This window comes from Echinops telfairi, unplaced genomic scaffold, assembly GCF_000313985.2.
Source record: "Echinops telfairi isolate 266 unplaced genomic scaffold, ASM31398v2 ScPeMD7_7424;HRSCAF=8462, whole genome shotgun sequence".
Taxonomy (NCBI): Eukaryota; Metazoa; Chordata; class Mammalia; order Afrosoricida; family Tenrecidae; genus Echinops; species Echinops telfairi.
Genome location: NW_022111324.1, coordinates 65865846 through 65878487, shown reverse-complemented (window position 1 = coordinate 65878487; position 12642 = coordinate 65865846).

Sequence of the window (12642 nt, the reverse complement as noted above, 5' to 3'; positions counted from 1 at the left end):
AGGAACTGGAAACACAGGGAATCCAGGGTGGATGATCCCTTCATGACCAGTGGTGAGAGTGGCGATACCAGGAGGGTGGAGGGAGGATGGGGTGGAAAGGGGGAACAGATTACAAAGATCAACATATAACCTCCTCCCTGGGGGAGGGACAACAGAAAACTGAGTGAAAGGAGATGTCGGACTGTGCAATATATTACAAAATAATAATTTATAATTTATCAAGGGTTTAGAGGGAGGGGAGAGCGAGGAAGGAGGAGAAAAAATTGAGGAGCCGATGCCAGGGGCTTAAGTGGAAAGCAAATGTTTTGAGAATGATGAGGGCAATGATTATACAAGTGTGCTTTACACAATGTGATGTATGTATGGATTGTGATAAGAGTTGTATGTGCCCCTAATAAAATGGTTTTTAAAAATATATACAAGACAAAATATGATATTGTGAGGTACCCTGTTTCCCCAAACATAAGACATCCCCCGAAAATAAGACCTACTTCCAGTTTTGCCTCTCACTGAAATATAAGGCACCCCCGAAAATAAGACCTCCCTGAAAATAAGCCCCCCTGAAGCTACCGTAACTCTGGACTCTGGACCGTAGCAGGGGTTGTGGGGGGTGGAGGGGGGTGCCGCCGCACAGCTCACTGTTGGCTGCAGTACAGCTGGTGCAGACAGGAAGTGCAAGGTCTCTTTTAATAAAACAATAATCAATAAATGTGTACTGTAGTCTTCTTCATGGAAAAATGTGACATCCCCTGAAAATAAGACCTGGCGCATCCTTGGGAGCAAAAATTAATATAAGACAATGTCTTATTTTTCGGAAAACAGGGTAGTTAGTTTATTATGCCAACGTGGCCGATAAACACATGTGGGGTTAATTGAAGGGCGGTGGGATAAATGGCTTGGTGAGCCTCACCTTTCTAGTTCTTAGGTCTCTTGCTCTCTGATGGTTGGACCAGGGTGCAGCTGCCTTAGCCAGTACCCTGCGTCAGCTTGCAAGGCTCACTTTCTGCAAGACATCCCTGAGGAGAAGCCACATGGACCTACCCTGATGCAGCCCTGGGCGCTGGAGCAGCTGTGTGGAGACCCCTGCCAGCGCTGAGATGCTTACACATTCACTGACTCGGTTTCCTCCTGCAGTCAGCATCATTGCTTAGCATTTAAGGCATCATGCCAAGTAGCCTCACAAAAAGTGAAACAAAGATAACACACCACCATTACGGATGTGTCATGAAAATGGACTTGTCTGGAAAACATATGGACTAAACCGCTCCCACTAACAGTAGTTCTCAACCTGTGGGTCACAACCCCTTTGGAGGTCGAACGACCGTTTCACAGGGGTCACCGAAGACCATGGGAAAACACATATTTCCGGTGGTCTTAGGAACCGAGACACCACTCCTCTATCTGTCTCTGGGAAGGTCCATCCACATGCAGACACGCCCACATTTGAGTACCCAGCATGATGACTTCATTGTGCCAACCCCATCACATAAACCCTGTACAAACACAGGTGTATGTGACAGTGTTGGCGCCATAATGTACTTATGCGAACCAGTCACACATGTGTAGAGAGCAGCTACTGTGTAGAGAGCCTCTACGGTGTAGAAAGTAGCTACAGTGTAGAAAGCAGCTGCTGTGTTGAAAGCAGAAGTATTGGAGGTAAAGTAACACTTCATGAATTATAATTACCGGTAGACTTGTGGTGGAAGATGTTCTTCATTGTGCTCCTGCAAAGACTGCCCTGAGAATCCTGATCTGGTGAGACAGAAGCAATCTCAACCTTTGCCCTGACGTTGGCTTTTTACCCAGACTGTTGCAAAACGTAGCAATGTAGTTTACTATTGTTACAGTAAGACTGTTACCCATGCTACACCATGATTCAAGACAAAGTTTCATTTATTTTTAATTAGAAGTAAATGTTTCACAATGTATAATTACATCTTGCTTTGTGATTAATCACTATGCTTTAATTATGTTCAATTTGTAACAATGAAAATACATTCTGCATATCAGATATTTACATTACAATTCATAACAGTAGCAAAATTACAATTATGAAGTAGCAACAAAAATAATTTTATGGTTGTGGTCACTACAACATGAGGAACTGTATTAAAGGGTCCCGGCATTAAGACGGTTGAGAACCACTGCCTTAGGAGCTATAAAACCTGGAGCAACTAGAGCACAACAGCTTTCTCTTATGCTGGAAGTTCTACACAGTTGCGCTGAGTGAGTGTTCCTATTTTCTTACTATATTGTTAATTGCTGTGTTAATTAACATTTGTGAGACAGACTATAGATCATCAGCAATTTATACCTATCACATGTGTATCCTTATCTGCATCGAACTGAGTCCCTTGAGACAGTTGTGCAGTGGATAGTACTTAGTTGCTAACATAAATCCCACGGTTCAAAACCACCAGCTGCTCTATATAAGAACGATATGTACTTTTATTTTATTGTTTTAAGTCGTAGTTTGAGAGAAAAAACTCAGTTCCTAGTATTTTTAAATTATGTAAAGTTATCTGCATGCAATAAAAAATTTATCAATGGAAAAAAAGAGAAAGACAGATACGTAGTCTGTATCCGTTAAAAGTTGGGAATCTTGTGGAGCAGGTCTACTCTGTCCTAATAAGGTCCCTATGAGCAGGGATAGATCCCAAAGCAACGAGATTGGTTTGGGGCCTTATGGTCATGTTCAAGGAGTATATAGAATGGAACACACATTTCATTCTATATATATTCTGATGTTGGGGTTCTGTTCTGAAGACTCCATTGTAAGTCAGTTCTGATACAACCCACATACTCCTTTTTTTTTCTTTGCTGTTTCCATTATTATTGCCTTTTGTCATCAGTACCTTTACATATTCAATCTTTATTTGCTTTTGAGGGTTGAAAACATTATATATAGACTCAAAAGTATATCTTAATATATACATGAAAATACACAAGCTATTTTTAAAAGCTAGACAATTTTAAGAGAGAATTATTATAAATCAAATATGTTGTGATGTGGATTCCTTGTATACAAACAATATTTTATTTAAAAAAAAAAACCTCAGATAGGGGACTAAGGAAAAAAGATTAGAGTAGATGAATAGAAAGTAAGTATAAAATGAAAAAATTAACTATATCATGTTGATAATATACTAAATATAAATGAAATAAACACTCCAAAGAAAGAGATGAAAAATGACCTAACTATATATTGCTTGTAAAATATACACATGGAGAAAAATACAGATTGAAATAAAAGGGTTTAAAAAATTAAAAAAAGCTGAGTGAATACATTATTATAAAAGTAGACTGTAATAAAATAAATATTGACAGGGTAATACTAATATCATAGTGATTGAAGTCAATTAATCAAGAAGACATAACAGTCCTAAAAGTGCATGAACTAATAACCAATCTTCAAAATACTTGAAATAACACTGACAAACTAAAATGGAGAAACAATAGTTGAATATTGTATAATCTCTTTTACAATAATTGACAGATCAAACATATAACACATCAGTAAATATATAAGTATTTGGACAAAATATTCAATATACTTGATTTAAATATTTCTTTTTCCCCCCTGTAATCTTCTTTATTCATTGTCCAACTTTTGCGTGCATATGAGGTGGTTGAAAATACCATGGCTTGGGTCAGGCGTCCTTGCTCTTCAGCACATACATTTTCAATAAACCACATACTGCTGCTTTACTCGATCTCTGAGGGAGAAAGATGAGGCTGCTTGCTCCCATAAAGAGTTACAGTCTCAGAAACCCACAAGGGCAGTTCTACCCTGTCCTCTAGGGTCACCTGAGTTGGAATTGACTCAATGGTAAATGATATTTCTAAAACACTGCCCAACCACTACGATTCTGTTCTAATACTCAAAATATTCACCAAGATAAGTTCTATATAGTCACAGAAAATATAAACAAAGTCCTATAAATTATGTACTATGATCACAATAGAATTAATAATAAGCAATAAAAAGAAAACTAGAAAGGTTTCCAAAATTTGTAATTAAAAAAATAAACATTTCTATATAACTCATTTGATTTGCTAAGCTTCAGAATCAATCTTGATGACCGTGAGTTAAATAACTCAAAGGACAAAGAGAAAATCACTCAAGAAATGGTAAAGTACTTTGGCAGCATAATAAAAATCAGAATTTGTGGATAACAGCTAAATAAATGATAGAGGAAATGTATAGCTTTAAAATGTTTATATTAGAAGACATTAAAGTTCAAAATCACTGATCTAAGCTGTTATATTAAAAAGTAGGAAAAATTAACGTAATTTAAATCAGAAATAAGAGGAGAAAATAATGATTCCAAATTAATATAAAAAACAGAGAAAAGTTTTAGAGCCAAAAAATATTAATGTAATACATAACCCTCTAGCCAGAAAAATAAAGAAAAAATAAATGAGAAAACACAAATTTACAGTATAAGGAATGAAAGAGAAGTTATCACTACAAATCATAATAACATTAAATTCTTTGAGATATTTTCTTAGTGTATATACAGTATATACCTAAATTTTACAATATGCATTTTATCACACTAAGATCTACTTGAGGCTTGTAGTAACTTTATCTCAGTAAACTAGGAAAATAGTATTCTCATTTAGTTCCTTTTCTCCTTCTTTGTATTCTATTTTATATATATTATATTTATATATTACAAATCCAATAAAGTACATTGTTGTACTTTTTGTTTTATATAATCTTGTATGTAAAGAAACCGAGGAGACAAAGTAAATATAGAGATAATGACAGATGAAAGGAAATGTGTAACATATTCTCTTATAATTAATTACAGAATTATTTGTACCAGAAATTTTTTTTGGTCTGAATTCACGTTACTGTCCGGTATTACTTTATTTCGGCCTAGGTTTTTTCTTCAGAATTTCTTTTGTTTAAGACCAGTATATTAGCAAAGATTATTTGTTTTTGTTTATGGGGATGTATTTACTTTTTAAAAAACAGCTTAGATGGACATGGAGTTTTTGCTTGAATATTACATGATTTTTTTCTCTTAGCACTTTGAATGTATTGACCCACTGTCTTCTAGATGCCATCATTTCTAATAAGAAGTCTGTTGTTTACATTATTTTGGTTTCCTTGTATGTGATGGGTCCTTTTTCTTTTACTATACTTTGGTTTCCTCCTTATTTTCAGCTTTTGAAATTGCCATTGAGATTTTTTAGGTGTTAGTTTCTTTAAGCTAATTTGACTTGGAGTTAAGGTAACTAAGCGTGGATGTGTACAACTGTGGGTTTTTTTAAAGTCAAGTTTGAGATGTTTTCAGTCATTATTTCTTCAAAAGTATTTTTCTTCTTCTAATACTTGCATTATGGATGTTATTTTTCTTCATTCTGATTTCTTCCTGTTTTTCACATTTCATTATTTCTATTGAGCTGTGTTTTCAAGTTTATTAACTCGTACCAACTCAAACATATTGCAGAACTCTGCCAAAAATTCATTTGCAGTATGATACTTTTAATTTCCACAATCCCATTTATTGATATTTTACATAAACCATTATTTTAGATTAGAAGCCCTGGTGATGTGGTGGTTAAATATTGGATTGCAATTTGAAGGTCAGCAATTTGAAACCACCAACCACTCCATGGGAAAAAGGTAAGGCTCTCTACTCCCACAAAGAGTTACAGTTTCAGAAACCCTTGGGGCAATTCCACCCTATCATATAGAATCTCCATGAATCAGAACCAACTTGGTGGCAGCTGAATTGGCAATTTTAGAATCATTTTAAGATACACAGAAAATTGCAAAAATAGTATAATGCGTTTACAAACATAGCTTTCCCTATTATTGACTTCTAACATCAGGTTCTAACTTGGTACATAGACCAAAATTGATGAACAAATATTTATATGGGCACTTTGCTTTGTTTCCTTGCACATTTTTTCATTTTTTAAAAATGTAATATTTGAGGTAACACATTCTAGAAATTTGGGGCACCAGTGCCCACCGGTTGGGTACTAGTCATTTTCTTGGCCATTATTTGCTTACTTGTTTAGTGACGAGTTAGGCTAATTCTGTGAAGTCTAATGTTTCCATTGTGTTTGGCCTGTGGTGTTCCTGCTCAGCTTTTTGTTCTTGCTTGCTTAGCGTTTTAGCTTTCCAGGGATTGCCTGCATCTGCATCCATCACTTTATGGTCAAATATTGTGCCTATCCAAAACCAAACCAAACTCGCTGCCCTGGAGTCAATGCTGACTCATAGTGACCCCCTGTGGGTCACTGTGTAACTGTTTTGGTTTCGAACTGCCGACCATGAGGATTGCAGCCCAGAGCAAAAACCACTACACCACCAGGGCTCCGTTAAGCCCTTATAGTCATTTAATTTCTTATTCTTTACCATTGGAGGTGGATGTGTCTTAGAAACTGCTTGCACACTTCATGGAGTTCCCAGCTTTGTTCCACATTCAGCAAGGGACTAGAAGCTCACAGTTGCTTTCTCTGGAATTAAAGTGTTATGGAAGTCTCTTCTTGCAATAGAATGCATAAGTTGTTATGATTCACACAAGTATATGGCTTATAAAATCAATGAAACTCAAGTAAAGATCTCCATTTAGCTCTATGCTTCCAGCCAAGATCTATCTGACGTTAGCAAGATAACCCTTATTGCACACCTTCTTCTAAATCCTACTTAAAATTCTGTCAACTCCCTATCAGGGTACTGCTGTAACAGTTTTAAATTTTATTTTCAGCAAAATTTTTCTTGCATGTGATATTAATGATATTATTCAGTGGTTGCTGGCTTCTGTTGGATCATCTTTCTTTGGATGTGCACATATGGATCTCTTTCAATCGGTTGAGCAGGTCACTGTCTTCAAAGTTCTTGGCAAAGTTCTTGGCATCTAGCATTGCATCTCTGTGTGGCCACTTCTCACTGGTATTCCATAATCCCTAAACTTCTTTTTCACCAAACGCCTTTAGTGTATCTTGGACTTGTTTTTCCAACATCATCAGTTATCGATCAGATGTCATCCCTTAAAATAATTGTATGTTTTCTATGGTTTCTTGTATATGAAAACCAAACTCACTACCATCAAGTCAAGAAGACTAATACCGACCCTAGAGGGCAAGTTAGAAATGTCCCTGTGAATTTCTGATGTTGTAACTCTTTACAGGAGTAGAAAGCCTTGACTTTTTCCTGTGGACCAGCTGGTGGTTTTGAACTGCAGACTTGAAGGAGAGCAGTTTGATATACAGCCACTATGCCAACAGGGCTCCTCTATAGGAAATCCAGAAGAGGTAAATCAATCTATAGAGGCAGTAACTGTATTGATCATTTCTTAGGGGCATGGCAGGGGAATTTGGGGGGAAATGGAGCGAAGACAATAAGCACAAGAAAGAAAGAAAATGTTCTGAAACTGATTGTGGTGATGATTGCACAACTCTTCTCAATATGATTGAACTATTAAATTATATGATATGTGAATTATATACCAATAAAACTATTTTTAAAATAATTGAATGCCAAGCAGCTCTTTTTGGTACAGTGACTCTATATTCCTTCCATCTTGTTTTGATGTTTCCTGTGTCATTCAAAATTTCCCCATAGAATTTTAATATTACTGCTACTTGAGGCTTAAATTTTTCTTTAGGTTTGTTTGTGTGTGTGTGTGCTTAAGAAATGGTGAGTGTGTTTTTTTTTGTTTTTCTAATTCCAGACCTTGGCACATTTTATCATAGTACTTTACTTTCTCAAACTACCCTTTAAATTCCTCAGTACAGATTTTTTACTTAAACATTTCTACCATTTAGTCTTCATTTAAGAGCAAGTTTCAGTCTCTTTTGATGATGTCTATTTTAGACTTTTCTTTCTTTTCTGCCTTTGCAATGACCGTTTGCTTTCTTCATGCCTGATGTCATCCTACAACTCGTGGGTCCTTTGGTCATCAGTATTCAGTGCATCAAAGCAGAGCTTGAGAGAGTCTCTGCACTCCTGGGGGACATTCTCAAGCTTGTACTGTTGCTCTCATGGACTTGTTTGCATTTTCTTCAGCCGCCACCTGAACTTGTAGATGATTGTCGTACAGTAGGCACTGGCTTTGTTCATATATTGATAATAGTGAGTCTCTATTCTCTCTTTCTGCAGAGCTAGTTTATTTTGTTTCCATGTATTTCACCCAGGGAGGTCCATGTGTGCATGGTCCCTGTTTATGTTGTAGAAAAAAATGTATTTGCAATAAATAAATCATTTTTTATCTAAAATGTTATGCAATCACTGTCATTATTTCTATCACCAAGGTTATATTTTTCAACTATTGTATCTTCTTTGTTTTTAACTTTTCTATTCTAATTACTAATAATATCAATGAACCTTGATTGCATGTTTGATCAATATCAGACTATAGATGTTACTAAAAATCTTCAATTTTCTCATCTTTGCCACTAATTATTAGTGAATAAGTTGAATTATAGTTGTTAACTTGTTTGGCTTGTAGGCATATGGATATTATTCTATTCCTGACCATATCGTACTTCAGGATTGTTCTTGAAAAGTTATTTTTGAGGATAAATGCAATGTCATTCTCCTTCAATTTGCCATTCCTGGTATACTAGACTATACGATTGTCTGATTAAAAATGGTCAATACCAGTCCATTTGAGCTCACTAATGCTAGGATATTGCTCTTTATGAATCCCATTCATGTTGAAAACATAATTTTTGTAGAGTCACACTTAATAAAATCCACATCCCTATTTTCATGGATGTTGGTGGCTGGTTTTTTTCCATTTTGAGTCATGTCATGTTAGCAAATGCAGGTCCCCAGACCTCCTCCGTGCATGTTGTTAAGTCAGCTCTCCTTTCAGAAGGCCAGTCTTGTCCAGTCTTGTTCGAGGGCCTGCCCGCTTGAGAGGCGCATCTTCTGAGTCTATGACAGACAATGCATCAGGTTTTCATCAGCCGTGTTGGAGAACAAGGTCTTTATTCATAATATCTCTTAGTCTGGAAGCTCCATTAAGATCAGTCCCCCCCAAGATGACCCTGGTGGTATTTAAAATATGTGTGGCTTGCCTTTGAACATCACAGCTGCCTACAATCCAGCATAGTGTGACAAACTGACAGATGATTGGAGAACAAAATTATTAGAATTTTGTTCTTTATTTGGCAATTTGGAAATAAATTTTATTCAGAAAGAATTATTTACACACTTTTAGCATGTAAATCATTTGAAAACCCAAACAACGGTTTATTGGTTTGTTCTCATATTTCTTAAAACAGATCTGAAGAATGTCTCTAAAAAACTGTTTCATGCTTTTGCTTTTTCAATGCTAACCTAGAGATCATCACTTTCAGATATGCCTAGCCTAGAAAATTTAACTGTAGGGTAGAAGTTTGTGAGGGGTTACAAAATGCTCATGGGGAAAAATTAGCTTTTAATTTCATTTTCCCATGAATTTTTGAAAGCCTCTTTCTGTTTGTTTCTTTGCTATTTATAAGGCTTCAAGAGGCCTCATCGCTGACGAAAGAGGGAATATTGTAGGTGAAAGTCCTTGTATTCTAAAAACTGACTGACAACACACGTGCAGTTTATGCTAAACTTCTCGTTCTTTATGTCATTTCTTCTCCTGAAAAATAAAATAGAGAATTGTTATGATTTTCCATATGAATTGTGTCTAAAAGAGCTACATAACTATTATGCTAATGTGATATTTAACATGTATATCTCTAAAATTGTCTCAGTTCTCCAGTAGAAGTTTCACTGAGGAGATACCACCTGAGTGGAATTAAAAGAGGAGGGTGTCCTATAGGTACCCAACAGCTGCTCTTTCTGAGACTAGGAAACTGCATCATTAAGGATGATAAATGATGAAGTTGAAGGATGTGAGGTGAATTTGGCACGTTATCTTGGAATGTGGCAATGGAATGTTGTAATATCAATTGAGTTGGCTTCAGTAATTCCTTGTGCAGATATTTCTCATGCATCTGGTATCTAATAACTGGGTCCCATCTTCAAGAAGAAGTGAGGGCTCAAATCTAGTTCACACGTACTGACAATAATGAGGACTTAAGAAATGTCAGTAAATAAACCCAACAATTTTTTATCAAATGAATTAGCATTATTATATGATATCTTTAATAAGCCTTTCATAAGAACTTGTAAAAAAAACTATTAAAGCACCCTCATAGTAATTGAATTCTTCACCCATTGTTCTAGTCCACTAAACTCTGCTGAAAACAAATTCTATGATACAATATATTACTCTTTATTTCAGCTTTATGCTGATTTGATTAATCTGCCAGGAGACACACTGTTTCCTAGTTTCCTAGTCTACAGTATTGACATAAGAGTGGTACCTAACCCACAGGATTTTTGTGTCAAATGGTTTTAATACACGAAATGTTTACAATAAATCATTTGCATTTTAAATATTATTACTCTGATTATTACACAATAAACGGATTTAAAACAATAAACAATACTATGCCAAGATCAAGTGCCATGTCATTGCATGCACTCATGTAGACCTCTTTCTAGGGAACAATGTTGACTGGTTCAAAAAATGAAAAACCGAATTCACTGCCATTGAGTCAATACTGACTCATAGTGATCCTATAGGTCAGGGTATAACTGCCTCTGTGAGTTTCTGAGCATGTAATACTTTTCAGAAGTAGAAAACCCCATTTTTCTCTCCCGGAGCCGACGGTGGTTTCGAACTGCTGTTCTTGCAAATCACAGGCCAACTCATAACCACTACACCACCACAGCTGGTTCAGCTAGCGATAAATCTACTTAGTTGTCGCAGTGTTGCATCCATCTTTCTACTATTGACTGTAGAAATAAAATGAGATTTCTTATGTGCTGCTCAAATCAAGGTATGCCATGTATATCCCAAGCCAAACAGGAAACAGATTTTCCTTACATAGATTTTTTTCTTTTGTTATTAGCTCTATCACATCTTTCATAAACATTTTCAGACTTCATTCTTCCAATCATTAAGTTAACATTTGATGAATACTTTCCATGTGCTGTCATTGTTTATTGCTTCCGAGTCCATTCGGCTAAATAACAGCTTACACATTAGAGACAATAAGTAAGATAGTTATTTTTCACTTCTAATAGCATATGGAGTTATAGACAATCCTGATTTTTATGGGAAATTATGGCAGGAGACTATGACAACCCAGAGGAGGGACCCAGGTGAGGCTCCCTTAAAGACATGACCTTTGAGTTAAGTCTTCAAGACAAGTGACTATTAGGGAAGGATACGGAAGAGGGTTTTATCAGAAGAGGTAAGGCTGTGCTCAGAGGGATGAGGGCCCCTGGGAATATAGGGAAATGGTAGGAAACAAATCTGGGGAAGTATGTAAGATCAATTCATATCCATTAATTCAAAATTAATATCTTAGAATGCATAACTTAGTGCTAAAGTGTGTGTTCATTTTTGTGATGGGGAATGGTTACTTAAGTCTGTGGACAACAGAAAACAACTGAGATGTTGTTGTAAGCAAGTCCTGTGAGTTTTAATCCTTTACGTATGCCACCTATTTAGGAAAAAGGTCAGGGGGAGGTCACCACACTCCCAAAGACAGTGCTGTCAAGAAAGCCATGATGGTCCCAGGGACTGGCATGCCTTTCACTGAGTGCCCTTGTGGGCAATGGGCAATGGCTGTCTGTCGTTCTCATGACTCTTCGTGAAGGTAGCCTATAATGAAGATAGTTCATACCCTTCCACCAAGGGGAAACTATGTGGTATCTGTCTTTCTTTGTGTGAGGTCTTTTGTTCCCAATAAAGCAAGCAAGAAAAAAAACAAAAACTTGTGTGGGATGAGTAAAGAATGCAAGAATTGTGCTAATTCAACCCATTCTCAGTTCAGGCCTCACTTTCAATTCTTATACAATTTTCTGTTTGATCCTCCACAGCAGTTTTTGTTGTAGCCTTGACTCCCCAAATAAGGCAAATAAACGAAAGTAAAAACAAACCACACCAGACATTTTAATTCAGTGAATTTCCTAGAACTTCTCCATCGGAGTTGGAGCCCAGAGCTTCAATGATGGATAATATCTTAAGGGTCAATTAGGTTGTCACCAGCCTCTGTCACCAACTCTTGCTCACTTAATCCCAAACTGATTCGTGGAAAGAACCTCGGGAAGTATCTTACTTCTTAAGATTGTTGTTGTCACAAAATCTTAATGGCCCTTTCAAATGGAAATATACCTCGAAGGCCTAGTAACTGACCTATTTGATTCCAACATAGATCATCGTAATTTGACAGTGTCACTTATTTTGGAGTCTGATTGCCTTCTTTGCCTCCGGGTGCTAGAGAAAAAGGGATCTGTGACTGAAAGAGTTAAGTGGATTTTATTATAATGTGTTCCTATTTCATTTCCCTCCCTTCAGCTCCTTCACAAAATGTTAATCTAATTGTGGTACTATCACTTTGATGACAATATGACAAGACAGACAAATTTGATTTTATTCTCCACAGAGCAAAGCATATGCTGCTTGGGAGGCTTTGACAGAGAGAAGGACATAAAACAAATGGAGTTCATGAATATACAATTTTTATTGTACACAGTAGTGACATCCAAACTTCAGAGAGTAGGTGGGTGAGACTGAGGCTTTACTATTGAGATTAATGGGTACGTAAAAAGGTGCCAACAGA